Consider the following 27025-nt stretch of genomic DNA (forward strand, 5'->3'; position numbering starts at 1 on the left):
TTCCCTGACCGGGAATCGAACCCGGGCCGCGGCGGTGAGAGCGCCGAATCCTAACCACTAGACCACCAGGGAACTTGCTAACTTTTCTCTCTCAGTATATTTGTTTCCTTAGAAATCGCCACGTAAACCTGGCCAATAAAAAAAGAGATTGTTGCCTCTAAGCCCTGCCCACTTCGTTCCTGTTTTGGGTTTCTGTAGGTTTGCAATGTTTCAAGATAAAAAGTTGGGGAAAAAAGAAATAGATATTTCTAGGAAATAAAAAATAAAATAAATAAAATTTAAAATAGCATAGACAATTTCTAGGAGGATACGGGAGGAACTGTTGAATTTCTTCACTTGACTAAACCCGGCAAATGCTCTGCGCTCTCAGGCGATCTCCGCGGCGGCTCCTAAGGGGAAAGGCTGGATCCTCCAAATCGAATCCTCTTCCGACTGCCATGCTGGAAAAGACGTCCTGGGATTTCATCCTAATTATGTAACATGGAAATATCTATATCTAGACAATGTTAAAGTACTGTCCAGAACCTTGCAATTTGCTTTATCATTTTCTCAATCATCTAGCTGCTCTTTCTAAATCTAACCTCTTTTTCTCTCTGTGTATGTCTTTGTCTTTCCCTCTCACGCAGATGTTAAATCCCACTAAACATTTTACTAAATCTAACGGTAAGATTGCCACGGGCGGAGAGTGTTTCCCGGTGTAGAGCTTGGCACAGAGCAGATGCTCTGTAAGCGTGGGTGATGAAGGGCCTTGTGGCCTTTAGGACGCGACTACTTAATTTACTTATTTGAGAGTCAGATTAACGAAACTGGGGCTGTGGGTAATTCGCTTAGTGAAGAACCAGGGCATCTGCACCCGGATCGGAGTAAAACGCGTTTTAAACACGTAAACAGCGTTAAAACGCGCTGTTTCCATTATCCTCCTGTTTTTCAAGCTGTTATTATCTGGGCAAGTGCTTCCTTTCTCCGCATTATGTATGAGAAACGGCCAGGAAATGATGCAATTACCAAAGGAATCAAGAAACCTTCCAGCCCAGCCTCAGTTCGGAAGCCCTCATGAAATACGAGCAGAAGACAATAGGATGTAACTCAGCTTTGAAAGCGTCAACCGTTACAGGTGGACAAATGTAACCCTAGAGACCCCGCTCCGCTGCAAAATGGAAGGAGGCTTAAGTAAAACAGATATAAATTTGTAATGAACTTGCGCACAACCTCCGGCGCCATTGTGAATTACAGCCTTCGTCCATCACCTAGAATTTAGGTGAGCCTGAGCTAGAATACTTTTTCTTGTTTTCAGCAACTCAGAAATGGAGTTTAGATTACTGATAAAACTTATCTAAAATTATTTAATAATATGCAAACAGGAAGATTAAAATGACTTATTAAGACTAATAAGTAAAGATGGAAACATCACCAGAAGAAATTTCTAAACAACTACTATATTTTAGATGGGACCCACACCCCTTTCCTATATCAAGGAATTTTTAGGAAATCGAGTGCAGTAGGTGGAGCTTTCACTTCTCAACTGGGGGTTTTCAGAGCTTAGCATGAAAGAGCATCTGGTTTTGAATTAAAAGATAAAGCAGATATTACTTTTAGAATAATTTAAATTTGTTTTAATAGGTTTAGTCACAGTCTTGTACAAAAGGTACGAAAGGGTACAGCGAGAACCATCATTCCTCTTTTATCACTCTTCATTTCTTCTTCCCAGAGTTGACCAGTGTTAACAGTTTCTTCTGTATCCTCCTAGAAATTGTCTATGCTATTTTAAATTTTATTTATTTTATTTTTTATTTCCTAGAAATATCTATTTCTTTTTTCCCCAACTTTTTATCTTGAAACATTCCAAACCTACAGAAAACTACAAGTATAGGACATTGAACACACATATACCCTTCATCTAGACCTGTGCTAATTTAGTAGTACCAGCATCCACCGTGTGACTTTTGTGCACTGAAATGTGGTTAGTAAGAGTTTAGGTGTTCTATAAGTGTTGCATGCATACTGGATTTTTTTTTTTTTTTTTTTTTTTTGGTACGCAGGCCTCTCACTGCTGTGGCCTCTCCAGTTGCAGAGCACAGGCTCCGGACGCACAGGCTCAGCGGCCATGGCTCACGGGCCCAGCCGCTCCGCGGCATGTGGGATCTTCCCGGACCGGGGCACGAACCCGCGTCCCCTGCATCGGCAGGCGAACTCTCAACCACTGTGCCACCAGGGAAGCCCGCATACTGGATTTTTAAGCCTTAGTATGGAAAAAAAAAAAAAAAAAAAGTAAAATATCTCATTAATAATTTTTACATTGAGCACATTTTAAATGCTAATTGAATATGAGTTAAAATATTAAAATTAATTTCACTTTCTTCTTTGTTTTTAACCTAGCTACTAGAATATTTAAAATTATTGATATATATATATATGGCTTGCATTATATTTCTATTTTATAGTACTAATCTAGATTCACCAGTTGTCAATATTTTGCCATATTTGCTTTCTCTTGATCTTTTTTCTGAACCATTTGAGGTTAGTTGCAGACACCATGATACTTTACTTCGAAAAACTATACCATATATTTCCTAAGAACAAGCAATACAATTATCACACTTAGGAAATTTAAATTTAATACAATATTATTTATGATACAGTTCATAGTCAAATTTTTCAATTGTCCTAACACCTTTTATACTTTTTCATTTTTATCCAGGATCCATTCAAGGATTATACACTGCATTTAATTGCCAAGTTTCTGTAATCTCCTTCCTTTAATCTGAAACAAGTCCCCAATTTTTTTTTTTTATAGCATTGAATAGTGGAAGACATTTGCTTCAGAAAGTCCCTCAATTTAGACAAATATTTCTCTTGTCAGGAAAACTACCTTAAGTGATATGTCCTTCTCAGTGCATTATATCATAATTCAAATAATGCTGATGTATTGTGTTATCTCTAATGGTAAATGTGGTAGGCAGAATAATGGCTCCCACAGAGATGTACCTGTCCTAATCTCCAGAATATATGAGTATTACTTCACGTGGCAGTAGGAATTTTGCAGATGTGTTTAAATTAAGGATTTTGAGAGAGAGAGATTAGCCTGGATTATCTGGGTGGGCCGGAAATCATCACAGGGGTCCTTTTCAGTCAAGGAGGGAGACTGGAGAGTTGGAGTCCCAGTGATGTGATCCCAGGAAGACTCTACCAGCATTTAACTGGCTTTGAAGATGGAGGAAGGGGACCATGAGCTAAGGAATGCAAGGGGCCTCTAGAAACTGAAAAAGGCAAGGAAAATGTTCTCCCTCAGCGCCTCCAGAAAGAAAGCAGCTCTGCCAACACCTAGATTCTGACCCGTGTCAGAATTCTGGACTACAGAACCGTAAGATAATAAATTTGTGCTGTTGTAAGCCATTAAGTTTGTGGTGAATTTTTTACAGCACCAATAGGAAACAAACACAGTAAGTCTGATCATTTGGTGAAGGTGTCTGCCATATTTCTCCATTGTAAAGTTACCCTTTACACTTGTAATTAACAAATAACAACAACAAAAAAAAGCAAATATCACCATGGAAGTAATACTTTGAAAATGTATGAATTTTCTGTTCCCCCGCAAAATTTCACCCAGTGGTTTTAGCATCCACCGATGATGCTTGCCTGAATCAATTACTACTATGTTGACTACAAAACGGTGTAATTTTATTATTCACCTGTAAAGAACTTTCCTTTCTGTACTCCCTCTTTTTATTCTTTATTTAATTTTAAAATATCAGTTTGGACTCATTCTTTTTTTATTTTTGTGGTTTTAGTCAATGTGTTATAATCTACTGCTGTCATTATTAATACTTAAATTGCTCCAAATATGGCCAGAAGGAGTCCCTGTAAGCTGGCTCCTGTATTCTTTTGACATGTCCCTATAAATTTTTGAGCAATTACTTTCTAGCATAAGGTGGTGCAGGCACACCCTCTACTTTGTAAACTGATTTATGGAGAATTAACATCTTTATGCATGTATCTTTTAATTTCCTTGTTTAAAATTTTACATGACCGGGGGCATACTCTACGTACTCTTCTGTGACCTTTTTTTAAATTAATTTCTTTTGAAGCATGTCCATTCTTTACATAAAGAGTTTTTTCATTATTTTTGATAACTGCATGGTATTCCATTGTATAGATATTTTATTAAAGTAGTTTTATATCATTGGTCATTTAGATTATTTTCAATTTTTTGCTCTTAACAAAGTACTACAACAAATAACCTTGGTGCCACATAATAGGCATTTAGTTTTTATTAATTGACCCACAAATGACTTACCTTATGGACTGCCAATTTCTGACTTGAAAATGTTATATATTGGAAGAAAAATCATGGCATCCAATTCAAATTCAGTTCTCGTTATAATTTATGGGCAATGTAATTTTTCAACTTGATTTCAACCTGACTCAGCTATTCTTCTTCTGTTCATTAATTTGTTCATTTGCTGAACAAATATTTATTGACTGTCTATTATATGCAAGTCACTATGTTAGGCACAGGATGCCTGATCTTGAAGTTTAGTCTGGTGGGGTTCAAGTAAACAAGCAATTACAGTCAGTAGAGTAGTGGATAGTAAAAGAAATGTTTGACTATACTTCAATTTAATAAGTTCATTTAATACATTAAAAACATGTTATTTATCGCACATACTTTGCTGATAGGAATGTAAAATCGTACAGCCACTCTGGAAAATACTTTGGCAGTTTCTTATAAAACTAATTATGCACCCATCAATTGTACCCTTAGGCATTTATACCAGAAAAATGAAAATTTATGTTCACATAAAATCTGCACATGAATGTTTATAGTAGCTTTATTCATAATGGCCTAAACTGGAAACAACGGAAACATCCTTCAGTGGGTGAATGGGTAAACTGTGGTACACACATACCATGGAATATTTCTCAAAAAAAAGAACAAACTATTGATACATATAACAACTTGGATAGATCCCAAGGGAATTATGCTGAATTAAAAAAAAAAAAGCCAATCCAAAAGGTTATACACTGTATGATTCCATTTATCTAGAATTTTTGAAATGATAGAGATGAGAACATATTAGTGATTGACAGGAATTAGATGGGGTGGGGAGGAGGATGGAGGTGACTGTAAAAGGGTAGGTGTGGTACCTTTGTAGGAGTGATACAGCAGTCCTGTAGCTCGGGGGTCCCCAACCCCCCCGTTAGGAACCGGGCCACACAGCAGGAGGTGAGCTGCAGACAGTGGCGCTTCATCTGCTGCTCCCCATGGTCCCCCATCGCTCACATTACCACTGAACCATCTCTTCCCCCACTCCCACCCGGTCCGTGGAAAAATTGTCTTCCATGAAACCGGTCCCTGGTGCCAAAAAGTTTGAAGACCGCCGCTGTAGCTTATCGTGGTGGTGGTAGAAGAATCTATACCGATGATAAAATTGCATAGAAATCACACACACACAGGCAAGAACATGTGTAAAACTAGTGAAATCTCAATGAGCTCTAAAGATCATACCAATGTCATTTTCTGGTTTTGATATTTACTGTAGTTATGCAAGATGTTATCTTTGGGAGATAACTGGGGGAAAACCTGGGACTTCCCTGTACATTTTTTGCAACCTTCTGTGAATCTCTATTTCCTTTGAAAAACTCCCTTTTCAGCTTATTGCACTGTAATTTTCTTTCACTCAAATAAGTCCAGTAAACAATCACCACTTAACATCACTTTGAGTTTAGGGATTCATTTCAACGTTTTAAATTATATCTTAGCACAGTATCTTAGCACTAGATTATTTAAATAAGTTTTTCAGAAATTATTTTTAAAAAAAAGAATTCTCAAGCTATTAAATAGACTATTTTTAGCAGAAATAAGGCAGCAGAAACTGTCCAAGGGTAGATGCTTTTTAATTAACTGTGAATAAAAGAAAGGGACAAATTGGGGGGGGGGCTTATTCTAAATAAGCAGCCATACGTTCTACCTACTAACAGGCGCCCAGACAGCAATCCATTCCTACATATGTCAGTATTTCTTTCTCAATACACTCTGGCAGGCTCTTTCTCTTTTCAAATGACAAGGAGATTTCTACCTCCTCTTTAGACGAGATTTCTACCTCCTCTTTAAACAAGATTTCTACCTCTTCTTCATAACAAGCCGAGAGAAGCACTGAACCTAGGCCTATCCACAAAAGGACCTACTTACATTCTTCTCAAAACTCAAGATGGTATCTAAGATGTTCTGGACCAATGACCCCAGCTGTGAAAATGAGCTACTGCCTTCAACACTATTAAATAGTGAACTCTATTCTGCCTCCTTAGGTGCAAGATGGCTCCCCCACAGACCTCCAAGATGTCATCAGTGTTTCCCTCCCATGGAACTCCTGTGTCTCAACTAGCCTACGTCAGGTGTGTGCAAGGAGGTGCGTTTCTCTTTGTGCTAGGAAAAGCAGGATGGGTTTAACCACTAGAGAATGAACTTTCTTGGTGCTGGTAGATTAAACTCACCAACCAGTACAAAAATCTCCTCTTCAACATCTTTACCAAGAAAACTCCCAAAGAAGTTTCAATGCTTTCTGTAGTTGTGAGCTCATTACTTACCAGGGAGCTTTCATTTTGACAAGGTGTTGCAGCAGTATTTGCCAGTGTTTCTGGAACTCCAGTTTCATGAGAGGTTACCAGTGCTGTGGTCAGAAGCAGACATACATACTTCATTACAAAACTATTCTTGGATAGATATGTAAGAAAAATACAGAACACATTTGCAATAATCGTTGCTGTTGTTTGGTGATGTTCCCAAAGATGTGGAACTCATACCCACCTCCTCCAGGAAGTCCCTTGGGTGAACACCTGATGCCTGAACTCAGGGATCCAGTTGTCTCCCACTATCCAATTCCTGCCCTGAGGAGCAAAAAAAAGGAGGGCAAGTGACCCTCTTTTCTTCCTTTAAGAGCTGAAGGCCTTTCTGCTTCTCTCTGTCTACCCCCAAAGTCTCATCATTCAGGGTTCTTTACCCCAGAAAAAGTGAGATGACAATTCTGCCTAAATTCCCCTAAAATGCCCTCTACCCTTCAACAGAGGTAGAAAGATCAGTTTTCATTTTTAATAGAGGCCCTCATATCCATAAAATCAGTGTAGCATTACAATTTTTCATCAACTCAGCATTTACCAAGCACTTTCTATTAGCTAAGTACAGTGAGGGGTGCTAAGGATACAATTTTTTAAAAAGAAAACCTTTATTATAATAATGTATATTGCTATAAAAATACCTAACTTTTCTTGAAGGTCACGTTCTAGACTTTAGCCTAAGCGTCATTCACAGATTATCTCATTTAATCCCTATATCCACCCTGAAATTTGGTACTATTATCATCCCCCTTTTACAGATACAGAGGTTAAGTAATTTACCCAAGGTCAGCATGTGATGGAGCCACAGTCTGAAGCCAGAGCCCGAACTCTTAGAGATTACCCTGTTCTTAAGAAGTACACATTCTAATGAGGCTTGATCTGTAGTGTACTAAGATTTCCCCAATAACTTTATATACTATATCTTATTCTCCCAATTAAAATGTCACCTTGTAGTTAGAGCAGTGCTATCCAGAAGAATTTCTGGCAATAACGGAAATGCTCTATTCCATGCTGTCCAATGAGTAGTCTCTAGCCACGTGTGGCTCTTTAGCACTTGAAATGTGGCTAGTGAAATGAAAAACTACATTTTAAATTTAATTTAGTTTCAATTTAAATGGCCACATGTGGCTAGTGGGTACTGTATTGGACAGCACAGATCTAGAGGATGAGGAAATGGTTTTATTTCTTTGGATTTTTCTATAAAGACAAGGCTTAGGCAAATCAATAAATGCTGAGTTAATGAAAAAGAATAAATGAACAATCATTAAGGGGGAATTTTCTTCCTCTTTAAACTGTAGAGCAGAAATCTTTATTCTACCGTGACTTTCATTGTAATAAAATGTTATAATAAGCATATGATACAGCCTGCAGTCCTAGAGCAGTTCATGAAGACAGTAAAGAGGATCCTTAAATTATAAGCAATGTTTTTCAAAGGCTGACAAAACATTTATAATTGATGGTTACTAATTTTAAAACACATAGTTATATCTTTGCCTAATAAAAAAAGATCACTTCTTAATTTTTTTCTTGACAAAATCTGGGGTCCATAGAGAGAAAAACAAAAGGGAACGCTTGGTGGTGAAAGGATGGAAACAGTCAAGAATTGCAACTCCGGCTTCCCTGGTGGCTCAGTGGTTGAAAGGCCGCCTGCCGATGCAGGGCACTGCCGATGCAGGGGACACGGGTTCGTGCCCCTGTCCGGGAAGATCCCACATGCCGCGGAGCGGCTGGGCCCGTGAGCCATGGCCGCTGAGCCTGTGCGTCCGGAGCCTGTGCTCCGCAACGGGAGAGGCCACAACAGTGAGAGGCCCGCGTACCGCAAAAAAAAAAAAAAAAAAAAAAAGAATTGCAACTCAGTGGACATTTCATGCAGAAACTACAGACTAAAGCAGACTCTTTACAAATGTGAGACTCAGCAACTGCCAAATTCTCGTTAAGTGACTTTGTTTTGTCACTTATTCATCACAAATATACATATAGATTCCTATAGTCAATTCGTTCTGAATATGGGGCTAGATATGATGAATAATAATGGGTACTTTTGAAAATAAACTGGGGCTCTAGATCAAATCAGAGTCTCTGGAAGTAACCAAGTCATGTGCCCTGTGTTTCCTGATCCATACACAATGCAGCTCCTACCCTGCTCCCCACTGGATGTCCACTTTACTTAAAAGAACTCATCTCAGAAAGTCTTAGCAATTTTATCACAGTTTGTACTGCTATGGAACATGTCTCTTCTTTGCCTGTTTTTAAAAAATTCATCTTAGATTTCAAAATCATTAAAGAAGTGTGAGAGCAGCTCACTTTCTCTGATGATCCCAAACCATGTTCTTCTGATTCAATGAAATCAGCTCTTTATACCTTAGAAGCCTAATTTTCCCTTGGAAATCATTTGCAAATAACATAATGAATGCCTAAAGAGAAAAGAGTAAAATACCCAGTTCTTCACATTCAAACCAAAAAGATGTAAACCTGAGGTCCAATTTTATACATGCTCAGTATATCATGGGCGATTATTCCATATTTTGCAAGATAATATAGCATGACCACTTGCAACTGAAATCCCAAAGCCATCACTGTTAAATGCTTCGCTCAGTCTTCCACGAGAGGCTGTTACAGCTTAAGCAGCATCAACAAGCCAGAGGAGGCCGCTATCTAGTGTGCCAGTGTGTCTGGCCTCTGACACACCAATGTTATCGCACCAGCTGCAGGCTCCACCATGAAGTTTTTTTCTGTGCGGACGGGTAAACCTCACGGCCAAATCCTCCTAGTCATCTTGCAGTGCTGGTCATGGGACCGTAGAAGGAACAGCTCCCAGATGGGGATGGGAAGCTCACAGGCACTGCCCCGCAGCTGATGCAAATCTTCCCAACCCAGGCTCTCTCGGGTCTTTGCCAAGAGTCGTCCTGGAGGGCTCAATTGCTACGTCCCTATTGCTGTAATGGCAGCATCCGGGATGCTGTGCCTAGGATGGGGGCGGGAGGGGGGAAGAGATGGTGGGCCCCTTTGAGAAACACAACGCCGTTAAGGACAGAAGGATGAATTTATTGTGACCAGTGGTCCCCGAACTGGAAGGAAACTCAAGGCTTTAAAGCTCAGGGAGACACTCTTTAACTCCAGCTCTGCTCTCAGGGCCGTATTCCCACGAACAGTGGTGGCCACAGCGAGCCAGCTGTAGGAGATGCAGCCCGGGGAGAGGTAAGAAGACCCTCCGAGGCTTAGCCGCCGGGCGTCCGACCGCCGGAGTCGCAACGAGCTCGCTCCCGGGAGGCGTCACAAAGGGCTGAGGCCTGCGGAGGCCTAGCGCGCACCTCTCCGGGGCGGAGCCGCCGGGCTCGGGCTGGGGCTGCGCCGGGTCAGCGGAGGCTGCAGCCGCCAGGGGGTGGCGCGGCGGCCCAGACCGCCAGCTAGGAGGTCGCCGGAGCAGGGAGGATGCCCCAGATGCAGCCCGAACGGCCGAGCGGAGCCGCCGAGCTCCCCGGCCCCCGCCGCAGCGGAGGGGCGCAGAGCGTGGCGCGGGCCGGGCGGAGCTAGAGGTGGGCGTCTGCACCGCGTCGCGCCACCCGCTGCTCCCCGCCTCCGGCCAGGCCCGGCAGCCTGTCGTGGCCGATGTCCTGACCGCGGGTGCATCTGCAGGGTTGGCTAGGCACCGCGCCTGGGGAAAGGCCTGAGGAGTCCCCGCGGCGGCCACGTCCAGTAGCACCGGACGCCGGTCCCCGGGGGCGCGCGCTTGGGCGCTCCTCCCTCCTGCCCCAGCACCGCGTCACCGCAAGGTCCTCCCCCGACCCCTCCTCCCACCCACCCTGGAGGATGCGCTCCCAGGCGCCGAGCGGCAGAGGCCACCGCTCTCAGAAATGCGTGCACCGGCTCCCTTTTTCCCGGACCCGAAGAGCCGGCGCCCCCGCCCTGTAGGTAAGTAGGTGAGGCGGGGACTAGCCCTAGCAGCCGCCCGCTGCTGATGCTGCCGCTGGGTAGGGGCGGGGGGCCGGGGCCAGGACCCGCCAAACTTGCCTCCCTCTGGAGCTCGGTGCAGCGCTCGGAGGTGTCCTAATGGCGCTGGGCGCAGCCCCCTGTTAACCTGACAACCTATTCTTGAGCTCGGGAGGCCCAGCTGTGGCGAAGGAGAGCTTGACCCTTCCCCGCCCATACCCTGGGCCCCGTGGGGTGCGCGCTTTGGGCAGGGACGGGGAGGATGTGTTGCTGTGTGGATTATTGGGGGGTGAAGGGAGAAATACCGTTGAATTTTCAGCAGCTCAGGTGGAAATATGTCACCGTATTTTTTCGGCTTGATGAACAGATGCGTTCTTCCTGTTCTCTCTTAATATGTAGCCACGCACAGCGTTATTTCAGCGGCATGGAGAAGTCGCTGTGGATTTTTGTGTATTTCAGAGTTGGCAGGCTGATATATAAAATTGATGTCTCCAACCCTTAGAGTCAACATTTTAGGGCCAGTTAGAGAAGGCTCCTCTAGGAGTCAAATATTCAAGAGATAGATGAGGCTGAGGAATTCTTGTGCTGCCTACTTGGGAGCCTTCGGCTTTCGTGAAGAGCGTGGCAAGTTTGATACAGGTGTAGGGAGTTGAGAATCTGCTGGAAGGATGGACGGAGTCGGCCAGCAGAGGCAGCCTTGGGCGCAGCCTAGCTTCCAACTAGATGTTAATAAGGTCTGTATTTCTGAGAAACTGGTTATAAATTCTTTCTTCTCTCCCAAGTGTAAAGTTCATACATCAGAGCTTTTGGCAAGATTATCTCTTCACAGGCTATCATTTTTAAATTTCGTATTAAGCAATAGGTTTAGAGTCTTGGAAAGTGGATCATTGTAAGCGCCAATTTTATTAACGTATTAAGGTTTAGAGCTTTGGAAGATGAACCGGTGTAAGCTCCAGGAGGACAGTGTCTTCGTCTTGTTCAGTCCTGTAATCCCCTAGTCTGATGAATAGTGGGCGCTCATTAGTTATTTGTTGAATGAACTGTGTTTCAAGCTTCATCTAAAGACAATTTAGGATTAAAATGTGTTTTCCTGTGGCCGTTGAAGTTTAACTGGATTTTAAAAATTACTTCTTTGTATAAATAGTCAAATTCGGTTATCCCAGCATTTAAGTTGAACCTTGACATTTTTAGGACCATATGTTATCCTTCTTTAATGTGTTATTAAATAAGGTAATTCTCCCCAACTCTTAATATAAGTTAATTTCATTTCTAAGCTTGCAATTTTTTTCTAATTGGTAATCAAACTTATTTTAATTAAACTCTAAAACACAATTAAAAAGTACAATTCATGTTTAAAGGAAATTCTAGGTTACTCCAGAGGTAACAATGATTTGGTTAATAAGTGACATATTAACTCATTTTAGAGTTGAGTTGTTGTGGTTGACCTAATTATAATGTATTTATTACAGGTAAAAGTGGAAATAAAGCATTTAGAAGTGTCTGTGATTCCTAAATGATTCAAAATACATGGTATAGATACACATTTTCAACTGCATGGTTTTCCTCAGTATATAAACATATCAGTTTTCAAGTTTGACACCCAGGGTGGTTGTGACATTGCAGGTTTGGAAGGTTTGGTGCCTCTCTGCTTTTAAATCTTATGTTATCTTTAAATAATCAAGGATAACTGCATCACATTTCATTTGCTTTATTTTTGCACTGTGATACAATATTTCCTGTTTTGTTTTTATTTTCCTGTTATGTAAGTTTTCTGAGTCAGTATTAACCTTTTTTCAATCACTTGTTTAACAGAATTATCTGGGAGTGGTCCAGTCACTTATTTTCTTTCTTTCTCTTTTGTCATTTTAATACCTCTTCACCGTCCTTACTACATATTACCCAAAAGACTTATTTTCACAAAACTATGGTAAGCCCTAGTTTATAACTATTGCTTCTCCAGCCTACTTGGGCTCTTCCTAGATGGTGAGGAAATAACACTTTTATGTAAAAGGTAGTGAGATTGGGGGAACCAGCAGTGGGAGGGAGCTTATGAAAAATATGTTATGATTTATTCAAACAGAGCAAAAATTCTCCCATGAAATAAAGATAATTACATTTTACACATCTTCTATTTGTAGTCAAGGATATTGAGCAGTTAATTTATATTGTTCCTCCTTGCTCACTTTAAACTTCTCAAAAGAGCCCTCCCCTGTGGTTACAGTAAACTCTCTTTACTTTGTTGCAGATAATAGACACTTATTTGTTCATTTGACAAAGAGAAGCTGAGCGCTTGACTGTGCTGGCACTCTTGACCTTGAAATCAGTTCCTAATGTCAGAATGGAAGAGGCATTTTTCTGTGTGTGTCCTGCATCCAAATGCGTAGCGCCCTTGCAATTGAATGACTCACTACCTGGGTCCTGACAAGTGAGCCCCCCGGTACCCTGACTCCACATGCACCACTGGAATGAAATCCTAAGACCTAGATTTACTCTATCTTACTTTTCTATATCTTTCCTAAGGTTTTATTACCAAACCCCTATCCCTTCCTCGCTAAATGTCCCTTACTGTCCCTTTTTTATCCCAGCCCATGATTTTTGTTGTTGTTGTTTACATCTAGTAAGATCCACTCAATTCACATATGTTAGAACCAAAATTGTTATGGTTGCAGAAAAAGTATAGAAAAGAAAATTGGTATAACCTTGAATTTCAAATATAGGGAACTAGTGGATGAAGAATAATTGTTGTATACTAATCTCCCTTTAAAAATGGTAATGAATGCCAGAGACGATGAATTGTCTGCTCATAAATTTGACCAGAAGCTTAATTGAAAGAAATGTTTGTAGAGAGTTGGCTGAACAAAGGCCATGATGTCCACCCATGCCCCTCCAATTCTAGGTGTTACACCAGGAGTCTAGCCAGATCTTCAGAAACTGTATACTTTGGTTACCTTGTTTTGCATCCTTTGCACCCCTCCCCCCAAATTGTGCTCTATTAATAAAGACAGTCACAAGAAACCTACTGTTATGTTACTTAAGAGATGTGGTTATTAAGATAATAGTTCCTTCTACAGCTCCTGCTTGAAGACTCTTGCAAGAAATTCCATTCAACTCTAAATGCCAAAGAAAAGCTTTACTTCCCCTAAACAATTATGGAGTGTTCATTTTTCATCATGCAAAAATAGAATTAGATAGTTGATTATATTTCCCTTTCTGATTTGGCAACTAGGAAACACAGAGTCAGATTTACAACTTAATTTTAATAACCCTGTAAAAACCTATGGCGTATTATTGATGTTCTGACTTTCCCTTTGGTTTTGAATTTCTGTTCTACCTTGTTTTTTTTTTCTTCTGATTTTTTTAACCTAAGTATATTTTCCCATTTTATTGAATTTATTAAGCTGACTCACATCTTTTGTAGAACAAGGAAAAATATAAAACATAAAACCAATAAATGGAAACGTGCAGAATTGATCTATGGATACAGTATGTTTTGATAAACAAGTTTAATAGGTTCCATTAAATGTGCTTTGAACAAGTATTGCAAGTTTAGTATATTTACGCTTGTATAGCCAAATGGAAAACAATGTTACATAGTTTTGCAAAACTAAGATCCACTTATTGTTTTTAACTATTAAATTTATGTCTACTATTGACTAATTTAAAATTGGTAAAACCATTCAGTTTAAGTCAGTTCTGGATTGACCAGGAGATTCATTCTATTTAATTAAAAAAAAAAAGTCATTTTTAGCCAAAGGGCTAGCCTAAATTAGCTTAACACTCACCACACTGTACCTCACATTTGACCTCTTTCACATCAGTAATTTATTTGATTCATCTTTGTTTTAATAAATCATAGAGATTCTTCCTTGAGTCTCTTTTATTCACCATAAAATTTAAAAGATTGAGCTCCCTGAGTTAATTGATCAGACTTTCTTCATTCTGGTATTTTGACAACTACCTGTTAAGTTGGTTGAATTTAACCACGTAAATAGTTATTCGCATCTGTGTGGTGTCAACTTCATTTTCATACATTTATCACCCTGGTCCACAGAGAGACTGGCCCTTCTCAAGGGATAGTCATTGGTGCAGTCCAGGAGCTTTTGAGGTAAAAATAATCTGAATTCAAAAGTGCAACTTGAAACATTGAGGAGGGGATTTGGAGAGAGATGTGGGCAAATTTTTACATAGAGGCATATCATTCCGGTAACCTCCAAGTCTTTTTTTAAAAAGTTTTATTTTTGTAGTAGGCAATACCTTCATGTGATTCAAAAGGTACATATGGGTAAACATTGAAAGGATTCCCTCTCATCCTCGTTACTAGTTACCTGCTTCCACTGTCCACTGGCAACCAGAGTTATCAGTTAATTGAGAATCCTCCAGTGACATTTTGTGCACATACAAGCAAATGTGAACATTCAGCCTGCCCCTTTGATCTCATCATCATTTCTCTAATTGCCTTCTCTCTATTCCCACTGTTCTTGTTTGGTTCCTCAGATGCTTTGGACTGTTGCCTGCACTTTACTTTCCCCTACATTTCAGCCAGTCTTCCTTCTAAACTTCCCTTTTCAACCTTCTAAAGGATTCCCATCCTGCGCAGGAAGGAGTCCACCATGAATCTTACTTAGCCTGGTCTCCTGGCCCCTGAGGAATTCATCTCTTGTCCCCTGCCCCTCCCTGTCATGCATGTGGCTCACAGTTATTCTTAACTTACCTCCCCATCCCCAATCACGGACCCTTTAAAAAAATCTGATGAAAGTTCATGGTCTCATCACACACGAAACACACCATTTTGCCTACATGTCCTTGTTTATGGACCCCAAGTTCAGAATCTCTATGTTGGTAACACAAAACTGTCACTTCCTGCACATGCGCTGCATATGATTTTTCTTCTCCACGCTGTTTCCTCTGCATGGAACACTCGGTCCTCCTACTTTCATTAGCAAGCCACACTCAGTTCTGGTGTTATCTCTAGGGGCCATTCTTTTTTTTTTTTATTTTTTTTATTTTTTATTTTTTTTTAAACATCTTTATTGGGGTATAATTGCTTTACAATGGTGTGTTAGTTTCTGCTTTATAACAAAGTGAATCAGTTATACATATACATATGTTCCCATATGTCTTCCCTCTTGCATCTCCCTCCTTCCCGCTCTCCCTATCCCACCCCTCCAGGCTGTCACAAAGCACCGAGCTAATATCCCTGTGCCTTGCGGCTGCTTCCCCCTAGCTATCTACCTTACTACGTTTGTTAGTGTGTATATGTCCATGACTCTCTCTCGCCCTGTCAAAGCTCACCCTTCCCCCTCCCCATATCCTCAAGTCCGTTCTCCAGTAGGTCTGCGTCTTTATTCCTGTCTTACCCTCTTGGGGCCATTCTTGGTTGAGATTCTAGAAACTCATGGAGCCTTCCACATGTAATGTAGTATCCCAAGTAGGCTTCCATACTGGCAACAGGCATTTCTCATAAATAGCAAAATTGCCTTTCTAGTAAAAATTAATTATGATTTTGGATAACATGCTATGATTGGTCAAAAAAAAAAAAGCCCAAGGTTGAAGCTTTTATTTAACTATTCATCCCTCCTCTACTCCGCTCCCCCCCATCCTCCGTAGAATATGTCTGTATCATTTTCTTTAGCATCCCTGCCTTACTTTACTAATTCTCTCCAAACATTGTGTTAACACTCATTAAAAAAAAAAAAGTTCATATTTATTATGGCCCTCACCTAAGAGAGTGTTTTTTGCCTCTGCCTCTGGGTTTGCTTCTGTAGTTCGTACATAAAGGAGTGAAACCCTCCGAGTGTGGTGTTACTCTTAAAAATCGAAAGTATTAACCACCAACCCTGATGGATGACATGAACCATCTGGAGATAGCGGCCCATCCTACGAAGTGACTCCTAACTATGTGAATATAGTATTTTTCTTTCCAAGCCAAGTAATCGGAGGGCGTCCTCTGTGCTTGATTTTTTTTTTTTTTTTTGCGGTACGCGGGCCTCTCACTGTTGTGGCCTCTCCCGTTGCGGAGCACAGGCTCCGGACGCGCAGGCTCAGCGGCCATGGCTCACGGGCCCAGCCGCTCCGAGGCATGTGGGATCTTCCCGGACCGGATACGAACCCGTGTCCCCTGCATCGGCAGGCGGACTCTCAACCACTGCGCCACCAGGGAAGCCCTGTGCTTGATTTTATTGCAAAGTGCCTGACATGAGGTAAACTGCTGTTGACTGATTAACAGAGGATTTAGCCAGTAAGAATTTAATAACATTTGTTCAGCCCTGTTCCTGTGGAATCCTCTGACTAGTGGATGATTCTGATCACTAACCAAACTAGCCATGTAGAATAGGCAAAATCTGTAAGACTGCTCCATAGGTGTGAGATCCCTTGAAATCTTTCATTTTCCTTCTGTAATTCTGACCTCACTAAGCAAACATCAGATTTACTAATTTGTTTCCCCAGACATGTTGATGTGAGGAATTGAGTGTGTCTTGAGTAGCAGTAATGACTATTCCAGCCGTCCAATAGGTACAGCCCCTGCTGTATGCTGTAAAGCACAATTTTAGGATATTAATCTGTTGGGAGGGCTTGCTCAATCCTTATGGTCCCAGGTATTTACAGCTGAGCCCTCAGCCCTAGGTGCTGGTGATTCCCCCTAGGTATATTACTTGCTGGGCTCTAGGCTCCCACTGAAACAGCTAGTTAGCAACCCTCTGATATCTTCTAAAATAATTTCAATTTAACACACTTTAACTCTAAAAAGCATTCTAGGAAGGAATCCTTTTAGTCCATTTGGGCTGCTAGAACAAAATTCCATAGACTGGGTGGCTTATAAGCAGCAGAAATTTACTGCTCACATTTCTGGAGGCTGGAAGTCCAAGATCAGGGTGCCAGCATGGTCAGGTTCTAGTGAGAACCCTCTTTCTGGGTGTAGACCATGGACTTCTTATTGTGTCCTCATCTAGTAGGAGGGGCTAGGGATCTCTCTGGGCCTCCTTTATGAGGGTACTAATCCCATGAGGGCGCTAATCCCATGAGGGTAGATCCCTCATGATCTAATCACCTCCTGAAGGTCCTACCTCATACCATCACCTAGAGCATTAGGTTTTCAAAGTATGAATTTGGGGTGGGGATGGGGGACACAAACAATCTATACGGCAGGAATAGAAAATTCACAAAACAGGACTACAAACGGCCAAAACATGAAAAAATATTCAACTTCATTGCATGAAAGAAATGCAGACTATAATTAGATTGTAAAAGTCTGTAACAATGCTGGCAAGTTGAAGTTGGGTCATTTTCCCTTTTCACAGATGGTAAGAGGTTATATGGGGGTATTATGCCTTTGATGGAGAGCAGTTCAACTCATAGAATCCCTTGGCACCCGTGATTCTGTTCTGAGCACATCCTAAAAAAATCAGAGATGAGGCTTAATTTCAGTGGGGAGCACATTGTCTCTGGAAGGCAGGTGGTATGGTAGATGGGTTAAGAGCAGGGATGCTGGAGCCTGTTGCTTGGCTTGAAGTCCTTTTCCACCGTTTGTCAGCTAGGTGAACTTAGGCAAGTTAATTTCTCCTTGATTTTCTCATCTGTGAAATGAAGATAATAATAGTATCCACCTCTCACATTGTATTGAGAATTAGATAAGTTAATATATGTAAAGCACTTGGAATTCTGTCACAGAGTAAGCAACTATATAAGTATTAGCGATTAGCAAGGTTGATATTGTAAAAATTGGAGACAAATCCAACAATGGAGTCTTTTTTGATAGTATACCAAACTGTATGTACAAAAAACCCTAATTTGATTTTAAAATGCAGCTTCATGGAAGAAAAGACAGGAAAGTGATAAAATATTGAGACTTTTGTCTCCATTGCTGGGATCATAGGCAATTTCTATTTTCACATTTTATTTGTTATCCATATATATTACAATGATAATTATTAGAAATAATTAAAATTAATATATCATAGGATTCTTATATTCTTGACTTTTCTTCATCAGATGCATATTCATTTTGACATATTTTACTCTCTCTTCCTCTTTTCAAAGCTTCTAATATTTCACTTCCTCCACATCTTCACCCACATGCCATCTGCTTGGTATTTTCTTGCATTTAGCTTGCTTGCTTGTTTTATGTATAGATCAGCCCCAAGACTAGTTCCTCAAGAATAAGTAGAGTAAGTGAAATGATTTATGAGATTTTCACGGTGGTCGCTTTCTCTTGGAAATTTAAGCCAGAGAATGCTGCTTAGGTGATAATGGTACTGTATCCTGTCCACATTGCAGGCACTCAGCCGTATCTCCCACTCATCACCTGCATAAACTCAGCACTTTAGTAGGGTCAGAAGGGTCCTCAGTACCCCTCACGCACATGGGGTAATTCCTGCCTTCAGGCTTTTGGCTGCCCGCTCTATCTGAATTTCCTTACACATTTCTTCCTTTTGAAGCCAATATTCTGCACCAGGTTGATACTTAATTCCATCAACGCTTTCCAAGACATCTGCTCTACCCCTAATTTCAGTTTATTTTGGCACTTCACTATTTGTACTGAAAATTTTTTTTTACATCTTTATTGGAGTATAATTGCTTTACCATGGTGTGTTAGTTTCTGCTTTATAACAAAGTGAATCAGCTATACATATACATATATCCCCATATCTCCTCCCTCTTGCGTCTCCCTCCTACCCTCCCTATCCCACCTCTCTAGGTGGACACAAAGCACTGAGCTGATCTCCCTGTGCTATGTAGCTGATTCCCACTAGCTATCTATTTTACATTTGGTAGTGTATATATGTCCATGCCACTCTCTCACTTCGTCCCAGCTTACCCTTCCCCCTCCCCGTGTCCTCAAGTCCATTCTCTACGTCTGCATCTTTATTCCTGTCCTGCCCCTAGGTTATTCAGAACCACTTTTTTTTTTTTTTTAGATTCCATATATATGTGTTAGCATACGGTATTTGTTTTTCGCTTTCTGACTTACTTCACTCTGTATGACAGTCTCTAAGTCCATCCACCTCACTACAAATACTCAATTTTGTCTCTTTTTATGGCTGAGTAATATTCCATTGTATATATGTGCCACATCTTCTTTATCCATTCATCTGTCAGTGGACACTTAGGTTGCTTCCATGTCCTGGTTATTGTAAATAGAGCTACAATGAACATTGTGCCCACGACTCTTTTTGAATTATGGTTTTCTCAGGGTATATGCCTGGTAGTGGGATTGCTGAAGTCGTTCTGTTTTTAGTTTTTTTAAGGAACCTCCATACTGTTCTCCACAGTGGCTGTATCAATTTACATTCCCACCAACAGTGCAAGAGGGTTCCCTTTTCTCCACACCCTCTCCAGCATTTATTGTTAGTAGTTTTTTTGATGATGGCCATTCTGACCAGTGTGAGGTGATACCTCATTGTGGTTTTGATTTGCATTTCTATAATGATTAGTGATGTTGAGCATCCTTTCATGTGTTTGTTGGCAATCTGTATATCTTCTTTGGAGAAATGTCTATTTAGGTCTTCTGCCCATTTTTAGATTGGGTTGTTTGTTTTTTTGATATTGAGCTGCATGAGCTGCTGGTATATTTTGGAGATTAATCCTTTGTCAGTTACTTCGTTTGCAAATATTTTCTCCCATTCTGAGGGTTGTCTTTTCATCTTGTTTATAGTTTCCTTTGCTGTGCAAAAGCTTTTAAGTTTCATTAGGTCTCATTTGTTTATTTTTGTTTTTATTTCCATTTCTCTAGGAGGTGGGTCAAAAAGGATCTTCCTGTGATTTATGTCATAGAGTGTTCTGCCTATAGAGTTTTATAGGGTCTTGCCTTAAATTTAGATCTTTAATCCATTTTGAGTTTATTTTTGTGTATGGTGTTAGGAAGTGTCCTTATTTCATTCTTTTATATGTAGCTGTCCAGTTTTCTCAGCACCACTTATTGAAGAGGCTGTCTTTTCTCCATTGTATATTCTTGCCTCCTTTATCAAAGATAAGGTGACCATTATGTATGTGGGTTTATCTCTGGGCTTTCTATCCTATTCCATTGATCTATATTTCTGTTTTTGTGCCAGTACCATACTGTCTTGATTAATGTAGCTTTGTAGCATAGTCCGAAGTCTGGGAGCCTGATTCCTCCAGCTCCATTTTTCTTTCTCAGGATTGCTTTGGCTATTCGGGGGCTTTTGTGTTTCCATACAAATTGTGAAATTTTTTGTTCTAGTTCTGTGAAAAATGCCTTTGATAGTTTGATAGGGGTTGCATTGAATCTGTAGTTTGCTTTGGGTAGTATAGTCATTTTCACAATATTGATTCTTCCAATCCAAGAACATGGTATATGTCTCCATCTGTTTGTATCATCTTTAATTTCTTTCATCAGTGTCTTATAGTTTTCTGCATACAGGTCTTTTGTCTCCTTAGGTAGGTTTATTCCTAGGTATTTTATTCTTTTTGTTGCAGTGGTAAATGGGAGTGTTTCCTTAATTTCTCTTTCAGATTTTTCATCATTAGTGTATAAGAATGCAAGAGATTTCTTGCATTAATTTTTTATCCTGCTACTTTACCAAATTCATTGATTAGCTCTAGTCATTTTCTGGTAGCATCTTGCACTGCAAATTAAATATAGGCTTGCTTTATGACTTAGTTTTTCTTACCGTTAGCTGGTAGGGGTTGTGTTTTGTACTACTCTGTGCCTTCAGGTTTCTAGCACATGGTTGTCCACATGCATGCACATGGAACACAAGAAGACTGCATGTTGTTGTGTTGATAACATTCTTAGGAGATGGTTTATGAGTTTTCTGTTCCATCTTCCTCTTTGCCCATCTTTCTCATTCTTTTATTTTCAAGATCAGAATGTTGTATCATTTGGTTCTCTCAGTCTTACAGATATTTGCCTGAAATTTTGATGATAGATTTTCATTCCTAAAGTCTAAAAACTAAAGGACTGAATTGCAAAGAACCTCACAGTTACCAAATGCATTTACAATTAGGGTCCAGTAATATACAGACTAATCCTAGTTGCAAGGATAACTATCATCAACGGTAAAGTATTGCTTGTTTGATCAAGAGAGTTTCAGGAGTTTGCCAGAGAATGTGTTTAAAGTTTGTAAATATTTTAGATTCTCATAGGTCTTGTGTTTCCTAGAAAGGACCAAATCCTAGGAAATATTTTCATGTATCTGCTCTCATAGCTTGGACCAGTGGTTCTCCAGCGGGGTTCATGTGCCCCTTGAGGGTATGGGAAGAAATTGTTAGAATGTCTGTATCATCTTTTCATGACTTCTATTTTGTTATATGTTTTATAATGTATGTATTAGTGCAGAAGACATTTTTTATGTGAAAAATATACGTATTAGGATTTTATGCTCGGATGCTTTTATTGACGTGGAATATAACTTTAGAAAATGGAGACCACTAATATAAATAAAAGGTTAAGACCTTATTGTTCTATAACCGAAGTCAGTTTCTGTTATGTATTTAGCCATAACAAATAAAAAGTCAACTTATTAAACATAAATCCTATGTCTAACCTGAACTAGAAGTTGTAATGTATGTCACTGTGTGTGCGTGCATGCGTGCACAGGCACACTTGCTTATACATGTAGAACATGAGACACTCCTTTTGAGAGCATACAGTCTGATTGAAAGGAATATGGGCATGAGGAGCCATTAATTAGAAAATGGTACGAGACAGCATAAGTGTGTGTGAGAAATGTAGCAGTATGAGTTTGTTAGATTAAAATTGCTAAAGTGTGGTAAGAGTGGCATGCCACAATGGTGATGCTACATTCTCAGAAGATTTCAAAACTCATTTTATGTTAAGAATTTTCCCTGATAATCAGGTCAGTTCTTAGTCCATCTACTCAATAAACTGTGCTTGAATTGTCTCCTGGGTACAGATGTTAACTATGTGAGCTTTCTGCTCTAATATTCAAAATGATATTTACCGATGCTCTCAATCATATGCCCACATTTCCTTTAAATTATATGAGAAAGTGGCAGAATAGACATAATGGGGAAGTAACAATATTTTTGAGGTAGTATCCTTTTGGAACAGTGATAGTATATAAGATTTAAGATAAGTGAATGTTTCCTAGAGCTGCTCTGACAATTACCAAAAACTGGGTAGCCTAAAACAATAGGAATTCATTGTCTATAATTCTGGAGGGTGGAGTCTAAAATCAAGGTGTCGACAGGGCCACGATGTCTCTGAAACCTGTAAAATAATCCTTTCTTGCTTTTGGCTTCTTGTGATTTGCTGGCTGTCCTTGGCATTCCTTGGCTTGTAGCTGCCTAACTCTAATCTGTGCTTCTGTCTTCACGTGGAGTTCTTCCTGTGTGTCTTGATCTTCACATGGCCATCTTCTTATAAGGACACCAGTCATGTTGGATTAGAGGCCCACCATACTCCAGTATGACCTCCTTTTAACTGATTACATCTGCAGTGACCCTCTTTCCAAGTAAGGTCACATCCTGGGTTACAGTGGATACAACTTCAGCCTTTTTTTGGGGGGGGTGTGTGACACAGTTCAACCATAACAATAAATAATATCAAAGTCTGTAGGTGAATGTACCAAGATGTACATAAGTCACGCTTGGTGTCAAGTGATGCCTCCCTGTAGCTAAACTTCCATAGCCATGCACATTGGTTGTGAGGTAAATGACAACTGGAAGGAAGGGATGCTTTCTTGGCTGTTTTTGTTAATTGGCTGCTTCTGTCTCTGGGCTTTGGTATTCCAGGCCTCGGTAGAATTATGCCTATAGATGGTAACATGTACTATGTGGCTTTGATCTTCCTGGTAAAAATCCACAAAGTAATTTGTGGAGTAGGATATTTCTAAAGGTGTGTTGGGTTTTTTGTTGTAATAATACTGCATAACAGCCTCCAAATCTTCGTGGCTTGGAACCACAAATATTTATTTCACATTCATGAATCTGCAGGTTGACTGTGGTTTGGGTACTGTTGGCTGGGTCCAGCAGGGCTGGGCTGGACTCCAAAGCTGAGGTAGGAGTTCAGGTCTGTTCCACACATCTTCATTCTGGGACCCGTTCTGAAGAAGGAAAAGCCACTACCTGAGGCATACTTTTCTGGTGGAGAACAGAAACTTGCCAGGCCTCTTAGAGCCTTAAGTTGAAGTGGGCACACTGTTAGTCCTCAGTCTGTTGGTTAAAACAACCACATGGCCAACTGGGTAAAGAAGAATACTCTGTGTACTAGTGCAGAGCACCACGAAGTGGCATAGCAGACGGTTTGCATGTGTAATTCTCTTACAAGGCGGGAGGGCTTAATTGAGTACAACAATCCAGTCTGGCCAAATGGCCAAAGAGCCCATTTTCTTTTGAATTCTGCAAGAACTTTTATATCAAACAACTTAATAAACCTTTAAAAGAAAACATACTTAAACCATAGAGTTGATTTCTTAACCCAGTCTCTTGGAAAATTAGAATTGAATATCATACGCATAATTTTTTTCAAAGAAGAGGTCACACTGCTTCCTGATGCTGGTTTAATTTTGTGTTGAGCAGATTCCCTGCCCCGTAGCACTTTTCACTATGCTTCTTCCTGAACCCACGTTTGCATATTTCCCACATCTTGTGCCGTACCAACCAAAGCACTACATGCGCCTCTCCATTTTTGCCTTACACATCTGAGGGTAGGGTAGAATTCCAGTCCTCTTGAGCATGCTCTGATAGAGAACATTTTCATTAACGATAAAACTCTTTCTGGTTTACAGATATGACTGTTCATTGGGTAGCACTGTTGAACTATAACCAGAATGGTTGTTTTTGGTGTTGTCCCACTTCAAACACCTTCCCTAAGAACACTGGCCCATGTGACCTGGCCCTTTTCTTTCCATTGGTACTTCTCTTTGCATAACAAATTTTATTTGGCATTACTTTCTGTCATATCCTTTTTTTCTGATTGTTTAATTTTTGTAGATTTTATTTCCTTGTCAAAAATCGAAGTTTTCTCAGAGTGTATTAGAGTGTATTGAGTCCTCTTTATATGCATAGGTTTTAGATAAATTGTGCAGTGATTAGATAAATTGTGCAGTGATAGGCATAAAACAGGTTCTTAGTAAGCTTACTGATTGAAGAGATTGCTTGTCAGTATGTGCCAAGGCACTATTTTGGAGTAAGTGTAAATTGTTTATTGCCACCTGTACATTCCATGTAAATAAATATGCTGAAAGCGTATTAAAAAGGGTGATAATTCAGTTATTTTGCATTTTTACACATATTGGGTGTATGCCAGTGTATTCTGAAAATAGCATTCAATTGCCGGTACCATCCACATGAGAACAAAGAAGCATGTGACTTTTCCTCAGTGAAATGGCAACTTACCTGGTAAAGTGAACTTCATGTCTCTTCACAGTCTCAAAAGACACTCTAATTCTTGGAAACTAGTGTTTGCAGCCCATATACTGTATGTTCTTTGGAAAGGTATTCCATTTATTACATCTTTCATACATCAAATTTTATTGGTTTTGTTTGCATCAATTAACCCAGATCCATCAAATAGATACCTCCCATCAAATAATAATAATACTAATAATTAGTAGTAACCACTGGCCACACTTATTTCTGTCCTAAAATTGAAGGAGTTGGGGCATGATGCAAGACCAGAACCCCTGCAGCAGTGATGGCATTTGCTGTGAGCAAAGGCAGCTGGTGTAGTGATTCACATTGGTGCCTACTCTCTGGAAGGCCTTGGGGAATAGGCTTGAGTTCTATACTAGTAGAGACTCCAGAAGACTGTGGAACTTTTTTTCTTTTTTTTTTAATTCCTTTTGGGCCAGGGCTAGAAGATATCTGCAAAAAGAGTCAAATAGGCCAGAGATCCTAGGATTTTAGCAGTGGGTCTATCGAATAATATTAAAATGAATTCCAGAAGTAATTGAAGACAAACTTTTCTTCCCATGTCACCTGTTTGTTTATTGATACTGTTTGGAGCCTACCACCTTTAGACTCACCTTAGAGATGATCTGAAGTGATCTTACAGTACTGGAGCAATAGTAGGGGGTGTCCCTAGAAACTACCTCTGTGGCGATGCAGGCATCAGATTTTTTTCAACTCTCGTGAGGGTAGGGACAATCATATGCATAGAGCAGACAACCAATAAATAGTGATTGATGGTGAGAAAGAGGAAGTTTCCTCTTATGGTTGAGACGTGAGATCAGCAGAGCAGACTCTGTTCTGTTTTCATTGTCTCCAATAACTTTTTATATGACTTCCTGCATATTTTTCCTGTTTGTCTTTGTGTACAGGTAGAAAACTGTACAAGACTGAATTCATATATCCTTATAAGTATTAATGAGAGAATGCATGCAGTATATTAAAAACCTCCGGTAGAAGTTTATAGAATCATAATTTTTAGTTCTAAAAAGGACCTTCAGTTTTAGCCCCTAAAAAAAGGGGGGGGACTTTTGTAACTTAAAATCAATAAACAACATTTTTTAAAAAGATCAAAATTCCATTTTTAAATTCTGATTCTTTGTATTTACTAATTTCGTTTTCAGCGGGGAAATAATTGGATTGGCAGAAGATTACTTTTCAAAACAACAGAAACAAAAAAAAAATTGCCAACAGCTAAGGGAAATATTTCTGGCATATTCACAGTTTTATTATTACTTCTGTCCTTAAAACTTAAGAGGTAATTCACTTAATTTAGTGAATTAAGGGAATGTGCTTTCCAGTTAGCTCTTTAAAAGTCTCATTCAGTGCAATAAATGTTTATTAAATGCTTGAACATATTCAGTGCAGTGCATTTATTAATGAATAGCGGTGACTAACCTGAATACAGTTCAGGATCGATGTCCTAAAAGACAGTTGACCAGAAAACCGGTGTTCACCCTCTTGTTCTTTTAATGGTGGGTAAATCTGGAAAGAACCAGGCAATTGACGTGAAAATTCTATGTGGTAATATTGCCTCGCGTTAGAGGCCATAATGAGTGGCTCTGACTTTGGCATTAGATAAAGCTGATCATTCTGGCTCTAACTTTTATGGCTGTTTGACCTTGAATAAATGTTTCAACCTTTCTAAATTTCAGATTCTTTATCTAAAAAGGATTGAGAATATGAACTCTCATATAGTCATAAAGATTAAACAGTGTGTGTAGTAGCATTGAACAAAAAAATCTGGTGCATATGGTTAATGTTCAGTAAACAGTTTTAACTGTTGCTGCTTGCGTCATCTCTACATTCACCCGGGCTGCCTGGCTTGAGTTAGTTCATGATCTAATGTTTCTGTTTAGGGGCAAATTTGAATCTGCCTCTCCAGGTGCTGATGAAGGTAGGTGTAATTTTCATGAACACAGGAACATTTGGGCTTGTTGAAATCTCAATGGAGAGAATTCTTTGTTCCATGGGGTGCTAGACTCGATAGATACCTCTTGGACACATCTCATCTCTATACCAGGCCTTTTACAGATAAGGAAACTGGGGTCTAGAGAAATTGAGTAACTTGCCCAAGGCTACATACCTTAGAGATGGTAGAATCTGGATTCCA

At 40.0% G+C, this 27025-nt stretch overlaps 1 protein-coding gene and 1 non-coding gene across 5 annotated transcripts in view; one reads left to right on the forward strand and one right to left on the reverse strand.

The window, feature by feature from the left end:
• TRNAE-CUC (transfer RNA glutamic acid (anticodon CUC)) lies at positions 1-72 on the reverse strand. The gene has a single exon. It is a non-coding gene; the product is annotated as a tRNA-Glu (tRNA).
• Positions 73-9976: 9904 nt separating this feature from the next.
• The window catches only part of NCOA7 (nuclear receptor coactivator 7), a 144390-nt gene continuing 127341 nt past the window's right edge, over positions 9977-27025 (forward strand). For 3 of the 4 annotated variants that reach the window (XM_022555930.3, XM_022555938.2, XM_089921980.1), the window contains exon 1: positions 9988-10524. The gene's annotated coding sequence lies outside the window, so the exon portion shown is untranslated. Of the gene's footprint in view, positions 10525-27025 lie in introns of all 4 variants that reach the window. The other variant, XM_089921981.1, reaches the window with a different exon arrangement.

Source organism: Delphinapterus leucas, chromosome 12 (genome assembly GCF_059928025.1).
Source record: "Delphinapterus leucas isolate spDelLeu-1000000601 "Yukka" chromosome 12, BTC_Dleu_Yukka2, whole genome shotgun sequence".
In the NCBI taxonomy this organism is placed as follows: Eukaryota; Metazoa; Chordata; class Mammalia; order Artiodactyla; family Monodontidae; genus Delphinapterus; species Delphinapterus leucas.